The sequence below is a fragment of the Carettochelys insculpta genome, unplaced genomic scaffold (assembly GCF_033958435.1).
Source record: "Carettochelys insculpta isolate YL-2023 unplaced genomic scaffold, ASM3395843v1 scaffold_0040, whole genome shotgun sequence".
NCBI classification, from domain to species: domain Eukaryota; kingdom Metazoa; phylum Chordata; order Testudines; family Carettochelyidae; genus Carettochelys; species Carettochelys insculpta.
In genome coordinates, this window is record NW_027439077.1 from 65561 (window position 1) to 83765 (window position 18205).

At 53.6% G+C, this 18205-nt stretch overlaps 1 protein-coding gene across 6 annotated transcripts in view; it reads left to right on the forward strand.

The window, feature by feature from the left end:
- The window catches only part of CHD3 (chromodomain helicase DNA binding protein 3), a 70302-nt gene that overhangs the window by 861 nt on the left and 51236 nt on the right, over window positions 1-18205 (forward strand). The window lies entirely within an intron of this gene.

The window sequence follows — 18205 nt, forward strand, 5'->3', positions numbered from 1 at the left end:
AGAGTTTCCAGCCCCCCCTCCGCTCGCCCCATTCCCCTCTTCGGATCGTTGACGGGTCCGGAGTTCCGACGCGCCCCCCCTGCTCTCCCCTCCCTCCGGACGGCTTTGGAACGCTGAGGGGCCGAGAGTTCCGTCCTCCCCCGCGCTGGTTAACGGCTGTGGAACTTGGGGCGGGGGGGGTCTGAGAGTTTCTAATACCCCCCCTTCCGCGCGCTGCTTAACGGCTGTGGAACGTTGGGGGGGCGGGGGGAGTCTGAGAGTTTCTAATACCCCCTCCCCTTCCGCGCGCTGCTTAACGGCTGTGGAACGTTAAGGTGGGGTGGGGGGGTGGAGAGATTCTAGCACCCCCCATACAGCCGCCCTTGGAAGAGGGGTGCAGTCGTGGGTCTGGAGGCGTCCCCCCCCCCGAAGTGGGGCCCGTTGCCCCCTCCCCCGCTTCCATTGGGGCCGGGAGGTCGACCCCTTTCCCTGGAGGCGGGGAGGCCCCAATTGGTGGGCCGTTCGGGGCTGCCTGCCCCCCGCAAGTGCCCCCTCACTGCGAGGTGGTGCGCGGCTCCCCAGAAGTAAGGGCGAGCTGAGGGGAGCCCCCAGCCCCAAAGATGGGGGCAGCTCTGTCCGTGGAGCGGATGGGCTGCTACATGGCACCCTGGAGGTCAGTGGGGCTGAGTGGGGCAGGCAGGGCTCGGGTATGTGTGTAGGGCGAGCGCCTGGCGCCAAGTGGGCAGGATGGGGCCCGCTGGGCATTGGCAGGAGAAGGGTGCTCGGTGTTGGCTGGTGGGCAGGGTGGGACCGCTGGGAATCGGGCGGGAGTGGGGGATGGGCAGCGTCGGCAGGAGGTGCGGGGGGGGGCGCATGGGGTTGCTGGGTGGCGTGGGAACCTTGAGGGTCTGGCAGCTGGGGTGTGGGGCGAATAGGGATATCGCTCTCCTACCCGTCGGACTAGGGTGCTCAAAGTTTTTAGGTCAGGCGCCACTTTCCGGCCCTGGTGTTAGCAGCCCCCCACCCGCCTGTCATCCAAATGGGCAGAAATTTGGGTTATGTACATGTGGAAAAAAACAAACAAACAAACAAAAAACCTTTTGGCGGGTGTGAGAAAATAAGTCTGTAGAGTGTAAAAACTTTCTGAATCGGGCTATCAGTGTGACGAGGAACACAATTCAACAGGCTTAATGAGCTGGATGAACCAGACACCCAGCTGTTCCCCCGCCCTTAAGAAGTTTCAGAAACCCCCGTTACTTCACTCCCCCCCGCCATAGGACATGGCTACCTAAAAGCGAGGGGAGGGTGCCTCGTGGGGTGAGCATCAGTAGCTGTAGTATGTGTGGAGGGGCCATAACTCCTATCTCAGATGATGGATCTCTATCCTGGGGGGCGCCAAGGGTGCCTTAAGGGTAGGGGTGTCAGGAGCAGGTTGGGGCAGGAGCAGAGGCGAAGTGATGACGGAGTTAATTGGAAGTGGGGCAGGAGCAGAGGGAAAGTGAGGATGGGGTTAACTGGAAGTGGGGCAGGAGCAGAGGGGAGGTGAGGACGGGGTTAATTAAAAATGGGGTGGGAGCAGAGGGGAGGTGAGGACGGGGTTAATTGGAACTGGGGCAGGAGCAGAGAGGAGGTGAGGATGGGGTGAATTGGAAGTGGGGTGGGAGCAGAGGGGAGGTGAGGACGGGGTTAATTGGAAGTGGAGTGGGAGCAGAGGGGAGGGGAGGACGTGGTTAATTGGAAATGGCGAGGGGGTCATTGAGGGTCAGCATTCTGTCTAATTTTTTTCCTTCTGTGGGCAGAATAAATTTTATATGCACCGGGGATGGGTGGTGTGCACCACCCGTAGAAACACACTCATTAGCTGGGCGGCCCCTGAATCTCTCCTGGGCCGCAGCCCGGGGCCCTCAGCTTCCTGGGAACCTCTGGTCAGGGCCAGGCTGAAAGTGGCAAGAGCAGCGGGTTAATGGGAAGCGGGGGTTGGATGTGGGTCAGGTCAGGCCCCGGCGGGATGTGGCAGGAGCCGAGGGTGAACCGAGGACAGGGTCAACCGGGCGAGCCCAGCCGGCGGCTCTGGGCTGGGCTGAACGTGGCGGGTGTCTCGGGCAGCTTTGAAGCCGATAGGGAAAAGGCCTTGTTTGGCAGCTTGCCCTCAACATTTGTCGTTGCCCTCCAACCAGTCGATACTCTGCATGCATAACAGACTTGCTTCCTACTTGGAGGCCGGGCCCTCGCAATCAGCCTCCCATGTGGCGTAGAAAACCAAATTTAATCATTTTTGCTGGGATTTACCCGACGGCTTTTGTCCCAAAGGAAGAAAACTGGAGAGTATTTGCCTGCTGCGAAACAATCTCTCCCCGGATCCGCTTCCATTTGCTCTCTCTTGTGAAGAAAAGCTCTTGGGAGGAGCTGAGCTGAAAAAGAAGGGTAGGCGTCAAATGCCGCTGGTTTTCCCTTTCTCACTGCCGTAATTATGAATTTATTTGGCTTGCCGCGCCCTCCGGCTGCCCTCATCCTGGCTTTGTCTTAGGCGATGGATATCAGTGTCAGGAATTCTCTCTCTCTCTCAAGAGCTCACCGTTGATTTTTTGCAAACTGTTGTCACTCACCCTGTGTCGTGTGCGTGGGTCTTTTGCCTTAATCTACCTGTACAGTCTCCTCCCGCCCTGGTGTTCTTGGCGGTAGGGTTTTCCCGCACCTTGGTGGATCAAAACCGCCGGGGCACGGAGAGAGAAAAATATGCGCGGTCGTTTTGGTCTACTGGGGAAATGATTTGTGACTTAAAAAAGGGGAAAGAGACCCGTATTTTTCGCACGAGAATACAGACGGACACAGCTACCTCTCTGTTATTTCTCCGTATTTTTCTGTCACCTCCAATTTCCCAAAGGTCCTTTTGCTTTCCCTTGATTTAAAAAATATCTTAATTGTTTTAATGTTCAGTGAGTGAAACAAATGCACAGATTACGCAGTAGTCCCTTGGGATACGCAACCCTCGCGTATCCCGAATTTTGGGTAAGCTGGGCAGGGGGTTAAGCCTGGGGTTCGTTTGCGTGGCAGGGGAGCGTGGGAAGGTGGAGCTGAGCCGAGTCCGTGGGGGTGGTGGGCAGGGGGCTGGAGCCTGAGCCCTGTGACAGGGGCTTGGGGCCCCATGCATGTGTTGGGGCTGAGCTGGGGCTGATCCTGGGGGAGGCACAGAGGGTAGGGTCTCTGAGTGTGCCTGGCAGCTAGACGTCCTACAGCTGGATGGGACCTCAGGAGGTTATCGGGTCCAGCCCCCTGCCTAAAGCAGGACCAAACCAACTCCATCATCCCAGCCACGGCTTGGTCCATCTGCAGGACTGGAGATCCTGCCACTGCTCTGGGGAACCCGTCCCAGTGCCTCACCACCCTCCTGGGGAAGAGTTTTGCCTGATCACCAACCTTCACCTCCCCCACTGTGACGTGAGCCCATCACTCCTCATTGTGGTGCCCGGCACCCCCGAGGACAGCCTCTCCCTGGCCTTGTTAGAGCCCCTGCAGGGAGCTCTAGGCCACTCTCAAATCATTGATTCCCAGGGCTGGAAGAGACCTCAGGAGGTCACCAAGTCCATTCCCCTGCTCAAAGCAGAACCAACCCCAACTCCATCATCCCAGCCATGGCTTGGTCAAGCTGGGACTTAAAACTGTCTGAGGATAGAGATCCCAGCGCCTCACTAGGTAACCTTGCTCATGGAAGGGATCCTATCGACTTTGGCAGGTGAATCAAGTTGCTTGTGTCGTGTCTTAAATCGTACCTGGAAGATATGTGGCTTGGAGAATCACAGTTTTAACCATGCCCCTAACTCCGGTTGATTGGGGCCTAAGCAATTAAGGCTCCCAAGTGAGGCATTAATGAACCTAAGTCTCATTGCCTTCTGATTCTAGGTGGCCAAAATGACTGTTCGTGTCCCTAAACCACTTATGCACTTCTGGAATCATGATTTGTGTCATACAGACTTCCCAGCATGTCTCCACTGTGTGGAAGATCAGCCCAGTCAGGGTCGTTCTTTTGGGGTTCGATTTTGCATGCCTTAGTCAGGACATGCGAAATCGAACTTCCTGGGGTCGACAGTCGACTTCCGTATTCTTCAGTCTTGTGAGGAGTAAGGCTAAGTCTATACTAGGGAAATAAGTCGATTTCAGGTACGCAACTCCAGCTACGTCATTTGTGTAGTTAGAATTGACGTATCAGAATTGACTTATTTCCCTAGTATAGACGTAACCGCTGTAGTCTCCCACTGATCTCCCTTAGGCCACACAATAGCATGGAGTAAAGCGGTGGATGGCCAACCCGAGAGAGATCAATTTTGCGCCATAAATGTGCAAAATCGAACTCCAGAAGATCGACCTGGAAGTAGCTGGAACTCTGGAAGTATAGACAAATTTCTTTGCAGAAGTATAGACATACCCTAAGGGACGTCGACAGGTGAGTTTCTCCTGCCGGCCTCCCTCCGTGAGGACGGCCAAGTGAGCCGATTGGAGATAAGTCGGTTCCAGTTACGCAGCTGCCGTAGCTAGAATTGCAAATCTGCAACCAACTTGAATGCCCAGTTCATGGACTAGTAGCCCCGTTTTCCAGACGGGGACCCATTTTGACAATTCAGGAAGACTTGGTGACTTGGGGATGGGAGGAGGGAACAGGGCCGTAACTGGCTAATTTTGCTCCTGAGGCAAGGTTATAAAATTGCGCCATCTCAGATTTATGGATTGATAGTAGTTATTTTGTAGAAAAGGGGAAAATACGTTAATAATAACAAAGTAACAACAAAAGCAACAAGTGGTCCCATGGCACCTTATAAGCTAACAGAAATGTATGAGCATAAGCTTTCATGGGCGAAGACCCACTTCGTCAGATGCAGGTCATGGAAGTTTGCAGAGGCGGGTATAAATAGGCAGGCCAGAGCAAGGGCAGAGATAACGAGGTTAACTCAGTCAGGAAGGGTGAGGCCTACTACCAGCAGTTGATCTGGAGGTGTGAACGCCAAGAGAGGGGAAACTGCTTTTGTATTTAGCCAGCCATTCACAGTCTTTGTTTAATCCTGAGCTGAGGGCATCAAGTTTGCAGACAAAATGCAGCTCAGCAGTTTCTCTTTGAAGCCTGGTTTTAAAATTTGTTTGCTGTAGGATAGCTACTCTTAAATCTGTTACTGTGTGTCCTGGGAGATTGAAGTGCTCTCTTGCAGGCTTTTGTACATTGCCATTTCTGATATCCGACTTGTGTGCATTTATTCTTTTCCGTAGGGACTGTCCAGTTTGTCCAATGTATGTAGCAGAGGGGCTCATGATGGCATATATTACGTTGGTAGATGTGCAGCTGAATGAACCTGTGATGGTGTGACTGACCTGGTTAGGTCCTGTGATGGTGTTGCTGGTGTCGATATGTAACACAGTAATAACACTGCATTTGTTATAATCGATTATCACTATTATTATAGTTGATCTGAGTTGTGGTGGGGGAAAGACCCTCAACCCCAAACCGCTCCCCCGGCCCCGGCTCCCCTACCTTAAACCCCACACTCAGAAGCTGGGGGGGGCCATACTCAGGGGCTGGGGGGGTCACACTCAGCTTGGGGGCTGGGAGGTCACACTCGGGCTGGAGGGAGTCAAACTCAGGCTGGGGGGGTGGGGGGCTGGGGGAGTAATGGGGGGCTGGGGGGGGCGATACAAAAATGAAGAGTGACCGATCAGCTACATAAACAGAACAGAGGCAAAAGGGAGCAGAAGGGAGGAGTGGGGCCAAAAATTACTTCCTGAAAGAGTATGTGAAGGGGCTCGTCTGGAGGGGCTATGAACATCAAAGGGGGAGAAGCTCTTTGAAATGCATAATTGCCTCTCTCTTGATAGAGCTGCTGGACTGGCAGCATGAAGGAGCCTCAAATGGCTCCTTTAAGAGCCACCTGCTGCTCCTAGCGGCTGGCGACTCGTAAATCCAAGAGCGAGCCATGTTTGGGTCCCGACCCACCGGTTGGGAATCCCTGGACTAGATATTATGGTTGAATGTAATAACTCTCCCGATTGTAACGACTGAATGATTGTAATGATCCAATGACTGTGCGTGTACAGAGACCATTACAGGTTTTGTTGTCAACCAAGATGTTTCACTTGAGCACGTCTAGCAGATCGAGCAGATTCTGTGCAGATTCTGGCTCTGCCTCTGACTTGCTGGGGCCCTGTGGGTGTGCCGCTTCCCCACCTTGCGCCTCAGTTTCCCCGCCTGTGAAATGTGGCCGAGCTGCTTTAGAAAGCCCTTTGAACTCTACCGTAGCAAAGGGCAAGGGAGAATTGTTACGCGAGAAAGCAAAGGAAAGAGCTGTCGGTTTACCACCTAAAAAGGCTGCCTACGTTAAAGAAAGGGAAAGATTTTTTTCCCCACTGTGAAAACTGATTTAAAAAAAAATAATGCTAAAGAGGGGAAATATATATGTAATATAATATATATGTATTTTTTTTTGAGGAGGAGAAAACCCATTTTCAGTTAAAAGGGAAAAAAAAGCGTGTGTGTCTGTGTTTTTCTTAAAGCCCCAGCTTTTATAATAGAGTCCTCTCTGTTTTCTAAATGGTCAGAAATCTGCATTTGGGTTTTAACAACCAGGTCATTTCATCCCGAAATCTGGGCCCTTCCATCCCCGGGGAAAAGTCTCTCCGTCTAAAACCCATCTCTTGAGTTTCTACCCGCAGCACGGGTCACCAAAGAGTGGGTGATTCTCACTCAGCAGGGTTATTGGGCAACAGGAACAAGGCATAGGTCAGACTTGTCAGCCCAGAAACCATCAGGACAGTCCATTTCCCAGCAGGCTCGGCCCATGCCCCTCATTTGGCCTTTGTTCTCCTTCCGGGGCAAAGGTATCACCTGGTCACATCCCATCACCTTCAGAAGGTCATCAGCCATCGTGTACGTGGGGGTCCCTTCTGTGCTCAGCCATCAACCTGCTTGTTACCGAGTGACCGCCAAGAAGCCCATCACCATGGGGCTAATAATACAGTTCCCAGGGAAACTGAGGCGCACACCCTACAGGACAGTAGAACTTCCATACCACCCAACAAGGGGAATAGAAGAAGGTGCTGCGTGTCACCCCCTTCACAACTCTGGCACGGGCTTCTGCCAGAGCCTGAGAATGTCCGAACTGTGGTCCCGATTCTGAAAAGCCTCAGACGCCTACCAAATGAGGTGGACCGTTCGAGTCGTCGGTGGAAGTGGGTCTGCATGGGTGGCCCGAGTGAAGCCGTGGATTGAAAGTCTTGGCTGGTTTCAGAACCCACAGAACGTAACACCCAATGTCCCGAGATGATGTGGGGAAGGCTCACAATTTGGAGAGATGGCAGAATATTTTTTCCACCTCTAGCAAACTCGTATGGGGCTCTGAGAAAGGAGGCGGCTAGAGTCAGGCCCAGCTCCTGTGATGGGGGCCAGATCCAGTTGGATGATTGGCTGCCGCGGTCTCTTTCCAGCCTGAAATCTCTTGTAACGTAGCTGAACCCTCTCCTGAGTAGCAGACTGGGAACGGCACCAGGTTTCCTTGGCAGAGTTTGCCTTCCATTGGCCCCAAAGCAATGAGAGCTTCGCCGTCAGCTAACCCAGCTCATTGACTGAAATTCTGGCGGGCTTAGCAACTCACCTCCCTCTGCACATGGTCTCGGAGCTCTCCCGGCCTGTGTGTTGCAGCTGTATTTGCCAGAGGTGTTTCCATGCCAGCTGGCATCCGTGTGGATTGGTACCCGAGAACAGATGATTCTCTAAGGGCCGGATTTGCACAGGGCCGGAGCAACTCACGGGGGGAAAAGTGGCCCTCACGCACTTCTGAAAACCGATCTGCTTCATCGCTTGCTCCATGTGGGTCTGAAAAATCTAAAGATTCCCAGGTGCGTCGCAAAATGAAGCCCCACCTTAATCTCCCGCCCGGTGATTTTCGAATCAGCAGACAATGGGTTCTAAAGCTCACAATTCAAAATAATAAAGACCTGTCCCCCTGGACTCCCATGGGAATGATCTCCCCTCTGTTCGCTTCTGTCGACAAGGGGCATGTTCTTGTAAGAAAGGCCACGCTGATTCAGATCAGAGGTCCGTCTAGACCAGTGGCCAACACCAGGTGCCCTAGAGGGTATGAACAGAGCAGCGAATCCGTCTCCTGAGTACCCAGTGATCCCTCTCCTGATGCCCATTCTCAGCACCTGCAAACTGAGGCTAGGGACCCCCCTCCTTGCCCGTCCTGGCTAATAGCCATCAATGGACCTAGCCTCCATGGATTTATCTAGCCCTGTTTTGAACCCTATTAAAGCCCTGACCTTCATAACCTCCTCCGGCAAGGAGTTCCCCAGGCTGACCGGGCGCTGCATGAAGAAAAACTTCCTTTGGTTAGTTTTAAACGTCGTCATCCTCATCACCAACCACCGGCTCAGCACCCGTTGGTGTCCGATACCTCCCTTGCTCTTTCCTTCCAGCTTTCCCAGTCCAGTGTGGGCTGGCTTAGTTTCTGTAGTGTAGACGTTTCAACTGGGCTACCTGTTAATTTCCTCTAGCGACCCCTCGTTCTTATGTCACAGAAACAAGTCAATCTCTTTTCCTGGTTAACTTGACGCCCTGGTGGCCTTCGAATCATAGAATCCCAGGGCTGGAAGGGACCTCAGGGGGGTCACCCAGCCCCACCCCCTGCTTCAAGCAGGATCAGCCCCCCCAAGTCATCCCAGCCGTCTAGCCAACCCCCTTCGGCTCCTCTTTTCTAAGCTGAGAAGTCCCCATCTTTTTCACCTCTCTACATCTGGTCCCTGTTTTTGGTCACCTTCTTCTGAAGCTTTCCCAATGCAAAGAGATCTTTTTGGCGCTCTCTCTTGCTTTCTTTGCGCCCCCCCAGCTTTTTTATTTAAAAAAAAAAAAGAAATTTAAAGAGGCCAGTGGAGTGGAAAAGACATCCTTAGGAAAGGAGGCGAAGATTCCCTCTTTGTTTCTGGCTGCACTTAAATAACTCTTGATTTCTGCTTTTAGCGAAACCCACCTCCCGCCGGTCTTTGTTGCGTTTGGGAAGACGGACGTGCGTGCGTTCAGAATAGACGTATACATAAAAAAAAAAATTTTTTTTCTTGAGGTAGGAAGTGAAAGTGTCACGTGTGTAGAAAATTCTAGTTGATCAACTGCCAAAATATTCATCTCGGCTGCGCATGTGCATGAATATTATGATTGGGGCGGGGGGGGGGCGGTTTAAAAGCTTGGGGGGGGGAGATTGATGGAAGGAATAAGAAATCGAGGGGCTGGAAGGATGTACCGCTGCCTGCCCCCCGCTCAGTTATATCCCACCGGGATCTGAGCAGCGCAGGATGCAACGAGGTGATTGAAACCCGGAGGGCCGAGGAGATAATGTTGGATCTGTCAGAAGGAGCTGGGCCATTGCCAGCTGCGGCGGGCCTCTGCCGAGACAGAAGGATGAGCGGTGTCTCGCTGGGGAGGGTGCCCGGAGCAGTTGGCTGCTTCCCCGTTTTTTTTTTCCCCCTGCCTTTTGATTTGCAAGGCAAAACAGCTGGTGGTGTCGGCAGGCTCGGTGTGTGCGTGCGTGGGGGCGGGGGGGGGGGCGGCGGGCAGGCGGGCGGGCGGGGAGAGGGTTGTGTTGTAATTGTGGCCTAGCCAGGCATCCCTCGTCGAGGGGATTGGCATGCTCTGACAGGTCATTTCCTCTCTGTGCGGCGGAGTTCTTGTTGGCCTCTTGTTACCTCTGCTCAGAAACCGGCACCGGGCTGGATTTTATTTATGGAGGTCCTTTCTTGGCCAGCGCCTTTTCTCCACGCCCAGTGGGCGAGTGTGAAATTAGTCCAGCCTCGGAGGGCAACCAAAATGGTTAAGGGGCTCGAGCGCGTGACCTCCGAGGAGAGGCTGAGGGATTTGGGGCATATTTAGTTTGCAGAAGGGATGGCAGTGGGTCAGAGGCTGGAGAGGAGCCACCGGTGGGTCCTTGTAGCTGAGAAGGCGAGCAGCGCATTGGGCTGTGTTCGGAGGAGCATTTCCAGCAGCGCTAGAGAAGTGATTGGTCCCCTCTCCTCGGCACTGGGGAGGCCCCAGCTGGAGGGTTGTGTCCGGTTCTGGGCCCCCCAGTGCAGAAGGGATGTGGGGGCGTTGGAGAGAGGCCGGCAGAGGGCAACCAAAATGCGCCGGGGGCTGGAGCAGGTGGCCGGCGAGGAGAGGCCGAGGGACTGGGGCGTGGTGAGTTGGCAGAAGAGAAGAGCGAGGGAGGTTTGCTGGCAGCCTTCACCTCCCTGCAGGGGCTCTGACGAGGCCGGGGGGAGGCTGTTGCTGGGGGGCAGGATGAGGAGCGACGGGCTCACGTCGCGGTGGGGGAGGTGGGGGTTGGAGATGAGGAAAAACTCTCCCCCCAGGAGGGCGGTGAGGCACTGGGACGGGTTCCCCAGAGCGGTGGGGGGATCTCCAGCCCTAGAGGTGGAGCTGGCCCAAGCCCTGGCTGGGCTGATGGAGTCAGGTTGGTCCTGCTTTGGGCAGGGGGCTGGACTCAACCTCCTGAGGTCCCTTACCGCCCTGAGGGTCTGTGATGCTGTCGCCTTAGGATTAAAGGAGTGATCACCAGTTTAGATGGCCAGCACAGACAATTAGCGTGTTTCTCTTGCTCCCCCGTGAGCCCCAAGCCAGGGAAATCCATTAGGCCCGAAAGGGGTCCCTCTCACACGCTTCGTTAGATCCCCTCCTGGGGGGCGAAGGTTTAGCAGTGTGAATTTACAGCTGGTGAAGGGTGTTTGTAGTGTGAGAGGAGTAGGTTCGGCGTGATCAGAGTGTTTAATCTGTGACCCTCTCCAGGGGCTGAGGGAGCAATCTGTTAGAGCCTTCCTGTGATTTATCATCCGCCCGGCTCAGGAAGAGCCAGGCCAGCTACCCACCCGCTCTGTACATGGCTGGGGTCGCTGCGCAGGTGAGGGATAACCACGTGGGCTTGATGGAGATGGATGAGCTCTGGGGCCGGGGAGGGACACCTCCGCAGCCAGGCGACGGATGCGCCTTTGTCTTTTGTGGAAACGCCGGCGTCTGATCCCGAGCCCGGCATAACCATCCCTGCGGGTCGGTGAGGGAGGGACGTGGCATCTGCGGGATGGAGAGCTGCGGGGTTCAGCGGCTGGGTGTTTAAAGGTTTGGGGCAGCGGGTCTAATTCCCATTCATTCCAAATACAGGAGAGCCCGGATTATCCAGCCTTCGATTCCTCGACATGGGGTTGCTGGAGAATTTCCCAATAGTTGAGCCAGACCACAGCCCTAGCAGGGCAGCCGGTAGCCAGCCCTGCTGGGCCAGTCCCGCTGGGCCAGCCCCACGGCAGCCGGTCCTGGGCAGCTGGCTTCTACATTATCCGCCGTTTCCATTTTGTGACCACCCTTTGGACCTTTAGAAAAACAGTCTGGAGCTTGGAGACTCAGTCAGGCTTCTCTGCAGGTGTGGAATAAATTTTGTTTACGCGCCACCGTAGGGGCGATGTGAACCACCCATGGTAACATGTTGCCGTCTGTGCATGCCCTGCTTGTCAGCTCTGTAACCTTCACAGCTTGTAGCCTGTTATGTGCCTCATGCTTTTGACTCATGGCAGGACACGCTCCCTGTTGAAGGTGTGAAGCAGAAGTTGGGAACTTGGATGGGTTTAATGCAGCCAAGTCGCCTTTTGGGTGGGCTTCCTGAAAGTCCGAGACTCCATCGTTGGTGAGCCTGGAAGTGTGGACACACCTCTCGGTTTTTCTTATTAAGAAAAACATTCTCTCTGGGGTTGAAAAAAAAACAAATTGTGACCATGCGATGTTGCCTGAATTGGCAGAGAACCTGTGACCCTGAGAACCACAGACTCCCAGGGCAGGAAGGGACCTTGGGAGGTCATCAGGTCCAGGCCAACCCCAGCTCCATCATCCCAACCAGGGCTTGGTCCATTGGTCCATCTCCACCTCTAGGGCTGGAGATCCCACCACCGCCCTAGGGAACCCATCCTTGGGAAAGAGTTTTTCCTAATCTCCAACCTTAACCTCCATCACCGCAACGTGAGCCCATCACTCCTCGTTCTGCCGCCCGGCACCCCCAAGAACAACCTCTCCTCGGCCTCGTTAGGGAGATGAAGGCTGTGATCAAATTGCACTGCTCTTCCGTAGATTAAATGGCTATGTCTACCCAGCAGAGTTACTCCGACATAACTTTGCTGGCTTCTACACAAGACAACCACTCTCTTGAAAGAATTCGTCGGCTTCTTGTGGAAATACTAAGTTGTCTGATTTCGAAATCGGGGAACCTCTTTCCATGAGGAACTGCGCCTAAAAAGCTATTTCGAAAGGGGGGCTGTGGAGCTGGGAACTGGAGCCTGCTTCGAAACAAGCCATCGTACGCCCAATGGCTCTGTTTCGAAACAGGCTCTGTTGCTCAGGGCTATTTCAAAATGCATTTTGTGCGCAGCAGCAGCATTTCGAACGGGCCGATTCTGGAAGAGATTTTCCGGAATAGCTTCATTTGAAATAATGCTGCGGTATCGACGTAGCCAAATCCCTCGACCTCTCCTCCTAACTCGTGTGCTCCAGCCGGCCCCATCACGTTGGTCTCCTTCCAGCAGACTCTCTCCAACCCGTCTGCATCCTTTTTGTAATGGGAGGGCCCCAGAATGAGACTGGATTCTAAGTGGCTCTTTTGGGCTTCAAAACTGACGACAGAGCGTTGAGGCCTGGCTGGGTGAAGCTTGTCCCTGTTGGCTAATTAGCTTCCGTTGGCTAATTAGCTTCTCTCCCAGGGCCTGTCGGTCTGGTAGCTTCACTGACATCCATTTTAAAAAATCAGAAAGGATGAAAACCCCGGCTTCGGTGGGGGCGTTCTAGCGACGTCAGTCACGCGTTGGGAAGTGCGGGAAGCCGCTCTCCAGTCAAGGAGAAACTGCTGGTGGGGTGGGGTGAGAGCGGCTGTCTTAATTGCTGTTGAGCCGGCGGGTTTGTGATATCAGTGAGGCCCGTCCGGATGGCCTCCCGGAGGTGATTAAAGGTAAGCCTGTGCTGTGTCGGCAGCCGAGAGCAGAGGTTTCAATGAGCGCCGCCGGCAAATGCTTGGCTGTGAGCTTTGATTCAGAAGGGAATTGACTTGACTGGAGCCCTCTGTAAGATCTCAACACCGCCCTCCATGAGCTTTGCTCCCTGTAAGCGGCCGCCCAGGAGAGATTCAGAGCGCCCCCAGCCAGCAGAGCGTGTGTTTCTCTGGAATACAGAACAAAATGTATTCCACATGCAGATGGAAGAAATTAGAGGGAGCGCCGTTTTTTTGGCTGTATGCTGAGGGTGGCCATTTGGTGCTTTCTGTCAAGCCCGGCTCCCAAAATCCTGTCGTTAGGTGAGACTTTCAGCTTTGACTTTTTTTATAAGAAAAAAGAACAAGCTGCTACTTCTCCGAGCAGTCGGGGAAAGTTTGCAAACAGCTCTCATGCCTTCTCCTTAAGCCAACCTCATGATTTCCCCTGCGGTCCATCGTATGGGGTTTCACAGTTTCGTGCTGGCAGCAGCCAGCGAATGAAAAATGTCCCCCCTTTTCCCAAGCGCTGCCTGAAAAAAGTCAAACCACCCCAGCTGAGCGAGAGCCAAAATCTTGGCTTCTGTAAAACCAACACCAGCCTTGCCAGCATCCTGGTGGTGTGACACTCCCTAGCCATGCTGAGATGGACTTATGGGTCACTTGCTGCTAGAGTTTCAACCTCTCTCATCCCACACTCTCTGGTCTGGCCATGTCTGATTTCAGTGAGCCAGATGTCCACTTATCACAAAGTTTCCCGTGGTCCTATAAAGTTTGTTTCCAGCCACCAGGCTCACCATGTTCTAGGCTGTTATTTAGCTGTAATTTACCCTGAAATGTCTTCTCAGATCCCACAAAGCCTGGGAAGTGTTGGTGGTGCCTCTAGACAAAATTGACCTCCAGCAAATTCTCTCGTCTGGCACTGGTCAGGACCAGGAGGGGCCTTGCTAGGGAGGTTCAGCCCTATCCTGGCTTTTCCAGATGTGACCTGTCCTAGACGCCGGCCTCACCGGATCTTGCAAGCTTGGAGAAGGGCCCTGAGATCACAGGAGAAAAACGGAGCCCGGTGTTTGCGTGCAGCGAGGTGCCACAGTGCCGTGTTTCCTGCAAGTCATGGAGCCAGAGCCCACCGCCACCTTCCACAAGAGGAGTGGCTTTCCCTTGGCCTCCCGGTGAAAGCCCGGTTGAGCGCAGTCATCCGCAACCTCTGTCGGCAGTGCTCACTTCCCATCTCGAACTCTCCGACGGTAAACGGAGTCCATTGATGGGTGACCAGCCCAGTTCTGGAGCTTATCGCTGGGGTTGGTCATTCTTGGAGGGGCGGGAGGCAGGTTTTTTTCACAACCCTGCTCCGGTTGCCCTAGGGTGCAAGCTGAGGAGAGCCATAAGCAGAGGAAGAAGCCATAAGCAGAGGAACAAGACACAAGCAGTCATTCTTCCACTCTACTGTGCGCTGGTTAGGCCTCAGCTGGAGGATTGTGTCCAGTTCTGGGCACCGTCGTTCAAGAAGGAGGTGGAGAAATTAGAGAGGGTCCAGAAAAGAGCGACAAGAACGATTAAAGGTCTAGAGAACTTGACCTATGAAGAAAGGCTGAAAGAACTGGGCTTGTTTAGTGTGGAAAAGAGAAGACTGAGGTGGGACGTGAGAGCAGTTTTCAGGTATCTAAAAGGGAGTCATAAGGAGGAGGGAGAAAACTTGTTCTTCTTGGCCTCTCAGGATAGAACGAGAGGCAACGGGCTTAAACTGCAGCAAGGGAGGTTTAGGTTGGACATTAGGAAAAAGTTCCTACCTGTCAGGGTGGTCAAACAGTGGAATAAATTATGCAATCTCCATCTCTGGAGATATTTAAGAACAGGTTACATAGATGTCTATCAGGGATGGTTTAGACAGTACTTGGTCCTGCCATGGGGGCAGGGGGCTGGACTCAATGGCCTCTCGAGGTCCCTTCCAGTCCTAGCATTCAATGATTCTATGGGATCCCTGACGACTGGGAGTTTCCTGTCCGCTGCAGCCTCCGCTGGCCTTCACAGCCGCTGGAGCGTGACCTCGGCTATCCTCTGCCTGCTCTGCCGTTCAGGACTTTTCGGATCGTTCTTCATCTGGATCCTCCCCCTTGACCCTGCTGGGAGCACGAGACTCCCTCCGGTGTTGCTCTCGGGTTCGCTGCAACACACGAGGCCATTCTCCACAAGGTAATGAGGACCTGTAGAGCCAGGCTTGCCCCATGGGGCTTTAGGAACATCACGATGGCCAGACTGGGTCAGCCCAGAGGTCTGTCCAGCTCAGGATTTTATCTTCTGACAGCAGCCAATGCACCAGAGGCAAAGAAGAGAGCACCGAATCACCCAGTGATCCATAACCCATCATCCCATTCTCAGCACCTGCAAACAGAGGCCAGGGACACCCTGCCAGCCCGTCCTGGCTAACTGCTATTGATGGACCCTGTCCTCCATGAACTCCTCTAGATCTTCTTGGAATCTTACTAAAGTTCTGCTCTTCCCAACCTCCTCCAGTGAGGAGTTCCCCAGGTTAACGGCGCGGCGCATGAGGAAAAACTTCCTGATGGTTTCTCTGTGGTGTAAGCATTCGAAAAGTATGGCTCCCACGACAGGGAACACTTCAAAAGATAAACATCTGAGAAAACCCGGAACCTCTCTCCCGGAATTTGCAGAACCGCAAAAGTAAAGAACGTTGACTGCAAGGAGGCTGGGGGGCCCGAGGCTACGGCCATGCAGCCAAGTTGGACATGACAGCCGATCTTTTGCACTAACTTCACATCAACCCAACGCCCCCTCTGTTTCGAAATCCGGGAAACCCTCATTTTAGTGGTTAACGGGGGGAAGGGGCACCCGTTAATGCCGGAAGTCCGTTATAGCCGAATGGTTACACTGTATGATGACGTGCTGGCCTTCCCAGTCCATCGCTTGCTCCTGTCCTCTGCCCCATTCTTCTCCTCACACCCCTGGCTCTCCCTTTCCCAATTACGCGGCTCCTTCCACCTCCGGCAGCTCTCAGCATTCAGCTCCCCCAGCCCCAGGGTCCGAGCTGCCCACGCAAAGGTACAGCATGGCCGCCCCCCCAGCCTGCCAACGGACAGTAGCCTCCGACACCTTGGCTGCCGCTCAGTGCCGTTGCTGGGAGCGCCGGCCAGGTGCCAGCATACTCCGCGCGCACAGGGCTGTGGGAGGAGAGCTCCTGCCCCCCAGCAGCCCACAACACTCCGGCAGCTCCTCCAGCCCTGGCGGTGACTGGTGAGTCTCTGGCATTTATTTGAGGGGAACAGTGGGCGGCCAGTAGACAGCCTCCATTTTTTCCGAAGTCCGTTCTATTGGGGTGCGTTAAATCGAGGCTTTACTGTCCATTCGAAAGGGTGAGCACATTGTTTCGAACGACGTCAACCTCACTGACAACTCAGTGAACTCTTTCCTCTCCACTCCTTTGTCATTCAGAGCTCTCAAATAACCGCAACTTTAACGCCAAAAAATGTCAGAGACATTTTCCGTACGTACAGTCTCGTGCAAGTAAATGCCAGTGAATACAGCCAATACAGCGCTGCTGTGATGGGGAAGTAAAAATGTCTGCGGAGGACTTTGTTGGTTTCTTAATATCTCACCTTGGTTTTGTTTCATGCTCTGCATTGCTAAGGATACTTCACACTTATCGAGAATATTTGCACATCTGGCAACCTCACGGTGCCGGGGCTGAGGGAAGTGAAAGAATTTCTGGTAGATATTTCAAAGGCGGCATGGTTACGACACGGAATAGCGCTGTTGAGAAATAGGCCGTCATGGTGTCCAATGGTGCTCTTTCGAAACAGGAACTGTGTGTCCGGACGTGCTATTTTGAAATAGCTGGGTGCTGTTTCGAAGCATCTTCTTGTGTTGAGCAAGGTTGTTTCGAAATAAACTCTCCCGGCACAGCTTATTTCAGAATAAGGCTGCTGTGTCTCCAGACCCTAACAGATTTATCTGGGCATAAGCTTTCGTGAGTAAAACATGTTTTGTTAGACAGATGGTTTGTGCCTCTGACAAAGCGGTTTTTACCCTGGGAAGCTAACGCCTGAATAAATCGGTTCGTCTGTCAGGGTCTACAGGACTTCGTCGTTATTTCTGCAGGGACACGCTAACGCGGCGAGGCTTAAAAATAAGCTACTCATAGAATGCTAGGACTGGAAGGGACGTCGACAGGTCATCAAGTCCAGCCCTCTGCTCCCACGGCAGGGCCAAGCACTGTCCAGACCATCCCTGATAGGTGTCTACCTAACCTGCTCTTTTGGCATCTCCAATGATGGAGATGCCACAACCTCCTTCTGCAATTTACTCCAGCATTGAACCTCCCTGACAGGTAGGACATTTTTCCCCATGTCCAACCTCAACCTCCCTCGCTGCAGTTTAAGCCCATTGCTTTGACCTGTCCTCAGAGGCCAGGAGAACCACTTTTCTCCCTCCTCCTCATGACCCTCTTTGAAAACCGCCATCACGCCCCCTCTCAGCCTTCTCTTTTCTCAGCAAAACAAGCCCAGTTCTTCCCGGCGTCCTTCAGACCTCATGTTCTCCAGATCTTCCATTCTTCTTGTTTCTCTTCTCTGGACCTTCTCCGATTTCTCCCCATTTTTCCTGAAATGTGGGGCCCAGAACTGGACACAAAACTCCAAGCAAGCCCTCGTGAGCGCAGAGCAGAAGAACGTCATCTCGCGCCTTGCTCTCAGAACTCCTGTTAATATATCCCATCAACCCGCCTTGCACGGTGACAAATCTCAGTGAGTCAGGAGCGGCAAAAACTCCCTCCTTTCGATGAGCCTGCCTGTTTAGACCTGCCTCTGGAATCTGCACTCCTTGCATCTGATGAAGCGGGTCTTTGCCCAGTCTCCAAAAAATCCGCTGGTCTATAAGGTGCCCCAGGACTTCTCGTTGTTTTTAAAAGCACTGACCCAGCTGAATTCTGCCGAGTCGCTACGTGGGGAAAACTTAAGTAACGGGCTGGCTTTGCCTCTAGAAAAATTTACATCCAGAATTAGCTGGGTGTGTTAACGAGGATGATGATTGATTGTTCTCTTTGTCCGCTGAAGAAGCAATGGGCTTAATCGGCAGCGGCACAGACTCGGGTTAGATGGCAGGGGAAGGAATTCAAACTCGGCGCTGAGGAAGGCTGTAACGTCCTCATCCTCGGAGGTTCTTAAGAGCAGGTTGGACGGTCGGAGATGATG